The 6,586-nt window shown below is 52.0% G+C and overlaps 1 protein-coding gene across 5 annotated transcripts in view; it reads right to left on the reverse strand.

Annotated features, from left to right (window-relative positions):
- Window positions 1-6,216, reverse strand: part of ELMO1 (engulfment and cell motility 1) — a 545,585-nt gene extending 539,369 nt beyond the window's left edge. For 3 of the 5 annotated variants that reach the window (XM_047695459.1, XM_047695464.1, XM_047695462.1), the window contains exon 1: window positions 5,661-6,216. The gene's annotated coding sequence lies outside the window, so the exon portion shown is untranslated. The remainder of the gene's footprint in view (window positions 1-5,660) is intronic. The other 2 variants (XM_047695461.1, XM_047695463.1) reach the window with 1 other exon arrangement.
- Window positions 6,217-6,586: the final 370 nt, after the last annotated feature.

The following is a 6,586-nucleotide window of genomic DNA, read 5'->3' on the forward strand; positions in this document are numbered from 1 at the left end:
AGGGCAGAAAATAACCAGTACCAGCATCATGGTGCCTGGGAAAGGAACAACAAGGGAAAAGAGACAGAAAAGCTGGGTGTAGGCTCAGATGGACTCTCCAACAATCCCTGTGACATTGCAGTCCTCTAAGCCACATCTATAAAATGGGATAATAATGCTCTCCTGCCTGTTCTCCACCCTTTGCAAAGCCGCATTCCAGGAAGAAAGGTGTCAGCTGTCGAGGCAAGAAGGGAAATATCACTTGGATCCTGTGACTCCAAGATCTCTAGGGCAATGCCGGGTCAGGGCTTACTGGAACATGGCGCCCTCCAACCACTGTCCACCACCCACGAGACACACCGCAGTCCTGGCGTCCAGCAAGTAGTAAACGTTTTCTAACTGAGGAAAGTTCCGTTCCCTGAATTAACGTGAGAACTAAAATAGCCCAAACTACAGCCTCAATTCCTAAAATTGAGGTTCCAATAATAATCTTGCTCAGATTCTGGAAACCAGTGTTTGTGGGGGCCTAGAACACTGACTTGAGAATCGTCATCTCCTTCTATTTATACATGTGACTAATCTCTCCACTCAGCGCCACGCCAGGTTGTTGCTGTGGTTAATTCCGTTTGGTGAGCCAGCATTCATTCCTTCTCCCACACGGATTCCTACGGGATACTTCACAGTTACTCCACCTTAGGCCGGTGACAGAACTCGGCTCAAACTGTACCTGCACTTATCCTGGGGAGGTGTGGAAAACACAGCTAACTTATTCCTGGATCCTACTCGGGCTTCAGCGCAGGCTCTTATAAATAAGTTCTAACTGTTAACACTCAGACAACCTAAATCACTGGGCGGGGGGGGGGGGGGATAGCAAACTGCAATGCGTGTGTGTAGGAGGCACTCAGAGGTGGCTTTTCCTGCACCTGATCGCCTGGTGCTAGGCCTCATGGGAGCCACTCTGTCCCCCAGATGGGTGGTCTTCAACAGCCTTGTTTCAGCCAGAGCTCAAGTTCTTGTCCTTTCTCTTCTTCGGTTGGCTGGTCCCAAGCCCAAGTCACCTAAAATGTTTTATCTAATTATGTATCATGGCAGTGTGGCAGCCACTAGGAAACGTGACTACCGTCTTTGCAAAGGTCTGAAAGTAATTAAAATACGCACATGGGGAATAGTGGGTGTCAACAATGAAAAGTTGAGCAGAGGCAAGTTCCCAAGACCTGAAAAGCTCAAAGACCTCCAAAGCTCAAAACTAAAACTTGGGCAGAAAAGAGGACATTCAGTCATTTTATTCTTAGTAAGAGGAAAGAGTAATTTCGAATGAATCCGCTGCCTCTCTGTATCGCTAAGTGACAAACACACCAACTGGATTTCCAGTTGTGACAATGGGGCGGAATCACGACCATCACGTCCTATCAGCAGCAGCATTTTATCAGTTAAGTCCACGGCTGACACGTTTACTGCTTCTGCTTGAACATTTGCAAACTGCAGCTCTTGGAGGAGATTAAACCAAAAGCATTTTGTAAGGGGGTGGGAGCAGCTAAGTATTTCTTAATGTATGGCCTTGTGAACCACGGTCATCAGAATCCCTGGCAAACTGGTTGAAAAGGTAGATTCCTAGGGCCTCCAGAATTATTTTTTTTTTAAGATTTTTTTTTTTATTTATTTATCTGACAGAGAGAGATCACAAGTAGGCAGAGAGGCAGGCAGAGAGAGAGGAGGAAGCAGGCTCCCTGCTGAGCAGAGAGCCCGATGCGGGGCTCGATCCCAGGACCCTGAGATCATGACCTGAGCCGAAGGCAGCGGCTTAACCCACTGAGCCACCCAGGCGCCCCGGCCTCCAGAATTATTAAAACAGACTTTTTTTAATACCACATTAAGCAATACACTTGACATTAAGACTTAGTGTCTGTTTAAAAAAACAAAAAATTTAGTGTAAAACGCCCCAGTTGTCCATTGTACTTTCTTTCAGTTCATGTTTTTAAACTGCTGGTTTGGACCTGATCAACTGATACTCAGATCTATACCGGGCTTGCAAGCCTAAACTTCAAAAACCCTGGACTAGTAGACAAGAAGGAAGCCGAACTGGAGTTGTGTAATTAGCTGCAAACACTTGAGGCTTTGTGATGCAGAGAGCATTTAGTAATTCCCCACCTTTTCCCAATTCAACAGAATGAAAGTCGGAAAAACCAAACTACCCACTTGGATGGTTTCAGGCATTAAAGCGGTGGCAGGCTTCAGTTACAAACCTTCAGGGTAAGAGCTGTCTTAGATCAGGACAGGAAATGTCCTCCATAGGGATGATTAGCTCTAAACTGAACCTTCAGTGTTAAGAAAGATGATAAGGTAAGCAAAGTGTGCACTCAGTAGAGCCCCTTGGCATGGCCCCAGCCACATCCTCTCTGCAAGGACTTCAAAGCACTCCCTTCCTCCACCTCTCCCCACCCATTCACACCGAACACCTAAAGGGGGTAAATTACTTTAAAACACTTAAGTATTGTCCTAGATCCATACTGTAATTTCATAGATGCTTCGGATTTAGAAGCACTATAGAAGCCCCTCATCTGTTACCTCTCTTGTTTTTCTAGTCCTAGATATTTCTTGTTTGTCTTCTCCCCTGCATCTGCCACTAAGTTTCTTTCTGCCTCCCTGTCCTTCCTCCCTTTACCTCTTCTCTCCCTCTGCCTCCACCTCCATTTTCTGGGAGGGCAGAGCAGGATACAGTGGCTATCTCTGACTTCACTCCATGCACAGTAACACCCTTCCTCCTAGAGGAGTATTTCTTTGGCTAAAGCAACACATGCTTTGAAAAGATTTTCTCCAAGGAGGATGATAAAACAAACACCAGATCTGAAATGGTTATGCATTATCAATAAGTCGTACTGATTTTCCACTCTCCCAAGGAATTGCCTCTCTCTTCTTTCAGGCTGAAAGTTCTGAGTCAGCTCCAGCAAAGGTGGTCTGCAAAAGGAGCAGCTGGGTATGGTGGGAAGGGCAAAGAAAAAAACAAAAGCCTGTTACCTGGGTCCCCTTGCCACTGATGCTGCAATATTTCCCTGGTATATTTCCCATAACAATCATCTCTTATTCAGTCCATCAGCAATTATTTACTGAGCACCTAGTCTGCTGGGAATCAGTCTAGGTGGACCTATACACAAGACAAGGTCCCTGCCCTCATGGAACTTCCGTCCTAATGGGGGAAAGAGACATAATCAAATAAACAAATGAATATATAATGCGAGGGGGTAATAAGTGCTAAGAGGGAAAACCGAGTTATTTAAGAGGACCAGAGAGAGGTTGGTTGCTATTTTACATGAGATAATCAGGAAAGGCTGCCTGCAAGCTGACAACTGGGCAGAGAGACCTGAAGTGAGCAAAGCAGTGAGCCATCTGGACATGTGGGGAAAACTTACTTGCCAAAAAGGAATAGCATGTGCAAAGATCCTGGGGAGAGAAGTTGGAGAAAAGGAAGAATGTAGGTGGTCAGAATGGCGGCAATTAAAAGCAAGAAGGGCACCTGGGTAACAGTTTATTCAGCATCTGACTGGTTTCAGCTGAGGTCCTGATCTCATGATTATGGGATAGAGCCCCATGCACCCCACCCCCAGCTCAGTGGAGAGTCTATTTGAGATTCTCTCCCTCCCTCCCTCCTACACTCCCTCTGTCTAAAATAAATAAATAAATCTTAAAAAAATTAAAAGGCAGAAAGATAAGACATGGGAAAGGGGGTGGGCGTGGAGATGTGACCATTAATAACACCACCCACCCTGTAGCCCAATGCCTGCTCCTGGATTCCACAAGAACCAGGCCTCCCGGGGCCTACTTCACAACCTCCCCTTCCCTGCTAACCTACCAAGCTTCCTCCCCAGTTCCCTTCCCTCCTGACCCCATCCCCCTGCAGAGTTCCAACACTCCAGGTCATTCCCTCAATTTCCCAATTAGACAACCAGTCCATCTAATTTAAAAAAAAATCTAAGTAATAAATGTAGTAGGAAAAAAGGCAACATTTAACCACAGCCCTCAAGAGAGAGGAAATGTACCATAGTAAAGAGCAGAGGTTCAGAAGGGCAACCATAAAAAAAAGTCTGCCACATGACAGCAGGAGATCTGGGCTTCTGAGGTTCTGCAAACTGGGGGAGGAAAATCCTTGAAATAACCTTGGGAAGTAGGTATGGACGCTAGAGATGAAAAACCATGACCAAGAGAGGCCCTTAATAATAGTTCCTGCCAGGCTTTTTAACGTAAAAGTGAACCTGAGTGGGGTTATGTCCCTCTCCTTCCCAATGTTAACCCTCAAAGAGCTAATGCATAAATACACATCATTAATTACTTTTATAAAGAAACACCTCCTAAATTCTTCCACTGCCCCACCTCCTCCACCCACTCCCAAGCAAGGGCAGCGCTAAACCAGGAGCCTACAGCCTCTGGCCCCTGAGGCAGAAACCCTTGTCTTGGCTTCTCTGAAATCTTGAATACAAGGGATTAAGTCCGCCTCATTCATTGCCAGGGGTGTTAGGAGGCCCAGGGTGCGAGGCACAGGGTATCACAAAATATGCTCAGTGAGTCCCAGGAGCTGTCCAGAGGCCCCGGGGGCCAGGTCACTGGGGGAGGCCAAGCCCTGCAGCTTTAGGTCAACTCAGGTCCGACCGCCAAAAACCTCTGCCGGGAGCTGCCAAGGAACTTCAAACGGCCCCCAAGCGGGAGAGGGTCATTTGGCGGGAAGTCCCCAGCCCTGGAGCCCCTCGCGGTCGCTCGCGCTCTCTCTCTGTCTCTCTCTCTCTCACACACACACACACGCTGACACGCTCGCCACCCTCGCGCGCGCCCGCGACACAACACGGACTTCCCAACCCCAAACACACGCGCGCACCCCCCGGCCGGCTGACTTCTGTATTTCCTCTTCCTCAAAGCTACTCTTAAGATCTCCGCTGCTGCTCACAGCTCGGATTCCAGGACCCCCCGAGCTCCGCTGTCCCCTACTCAGAAGGCGCGCCCGGTGCCCCCCCACCTTCCATGCCTGGATCTCCCACAGAAGCCCCCCTCCTCCGCCGTCATTCACGCTCCCAGCGGGGGACCCCGGCTTGTCCCCAGGAGGCGGGCATTTACTGCCTCCCTCTCGAGTCCCAGCCGCCCCAACCGCCCCCTCGGGCCCTCCATCCCACTAGCCCCTCGCAGTCCCCTCCCCAGAGCGCGCCGGCCGAGGAATTCCCTCCCATCTGCCAGAGTCCGAGCAGCCAGTCCCTTCTCCAACGCAGCCTCTCGGGTCTCCAACCCCCAAATCCCACGCTCTCCGGTCCCCAGTACCCCGGCGCCAGCAGCACTGTCCTCCGGCAGCCCCCACCAGCCGGCCCCAGCCAAATCCTCCCCGCGGGTTCCCGGGCCGGGGCCCTGCGCTGCATCCCCCTCGCCCGCTCCCTCCGCTCCCGCTCCCACTCCCACACCAGCCACCCGGCTCTGCCCAGACTTCCCCAACTGCGAGCGCCCGGGAGCGCCCGCAGCCCTCGCCCCGCCGAGCGCCGCGGCCACCCCCGCTGCAGCCGCGGCGCCCCCGGGGAGGAAACAAAAGTGTCTCCGCGGCGCTCGGAGTCCCCCCCCCCAAAGCAGGGCGCCCCAGCCCCAGCTCCCTCCCCGGCCGCGCTGAGGTCAGCGAGTCGGGGCGCGGCGCCAGCCTAGGAAACTTTACGAACCTGCCCGGGGTCGCAGGACAGCGGCGGTGGCGGCGAGGGTTCCCCGCGACCAGAGCTCTGGCGACCCGTGACCATTGAAGGGGGGCCAGAGGCTCTGTCCCCCAGCTCAGGGCCGCGGCGGTGTGGGTGGCTCTGCCTCTATCCCGTGCCCATCCTCGCCCGCGCACACGCACTTACACTGGGGATCCGCCGGCTGCTGCGCCGCCGGCTGCCGCTGCTCTCACTTCCTCTTCCTTCCTCCTGCTGGCCAGAGACACATTTTGCATCTGCAAGGCATCCCGAGATCTACCGCGAACTCTCCTCCCGAGCGGACGCTGCGGAGTGGCCGCCGCCGCCGCCGCCCCCCGGCACCTGCGCCGGGACACGCGTGGTTGGCGCTTTCACCTCCCGCCCGCACCCTGGAGCCTGCCCACCGCACTTTGCCTGCGGGGGGTGGGGGAGGGTGCCCGCGACTTTTTGGAGTCCCCCTACTTAAAAAGAAGGAAAATGTCAAACACCGTGCACGCCTCAGATCGGCTATAAATAATATGTGTGCGGAGCATGACTTCTCGGATGAGCTCACACGCGCGGCGCTTTGCAGGCACTAATTAACTCCGTCTCCGTCATAGCGCCACCTCCGGGAGGCCGAGAGCGCGTGGCATCTTTTTATATGCTTTCATTTTTGGCAACTGGTTTGGAATTCGAGGGGAAACTTAGGTGGGTTGTTTTAAAGCTACTTTAAAGAGCTGCTGTGTTTGTTCTGACGCTTTGCCTCTACCCTCGAGCAGCGTGGCGAGAATAACAGAACCTTTGTTCCCTCTTACAGTTACCTATGCATTTACATGATTTATTTCTAACCAGTTAAACCAGGGGCTCCCTAACTTGGCATAGCTTGGCATAAAGCAAGACTTTCTACTCCCCGTTTGGCATTTGGGGTACACTATTTA

This window comes from Lutra lutra, chromosome 11 (assembly GCF_902655055.1).
Source record: "Lutra lutra chromosome 11, mLutLut1.2, whole genome shotgun sequence".
NCBI lineage: Eukaryota > Metazoa > Chordata > Mammalia > Carnivora > Mustelidae > Lutra > Lutra lutra.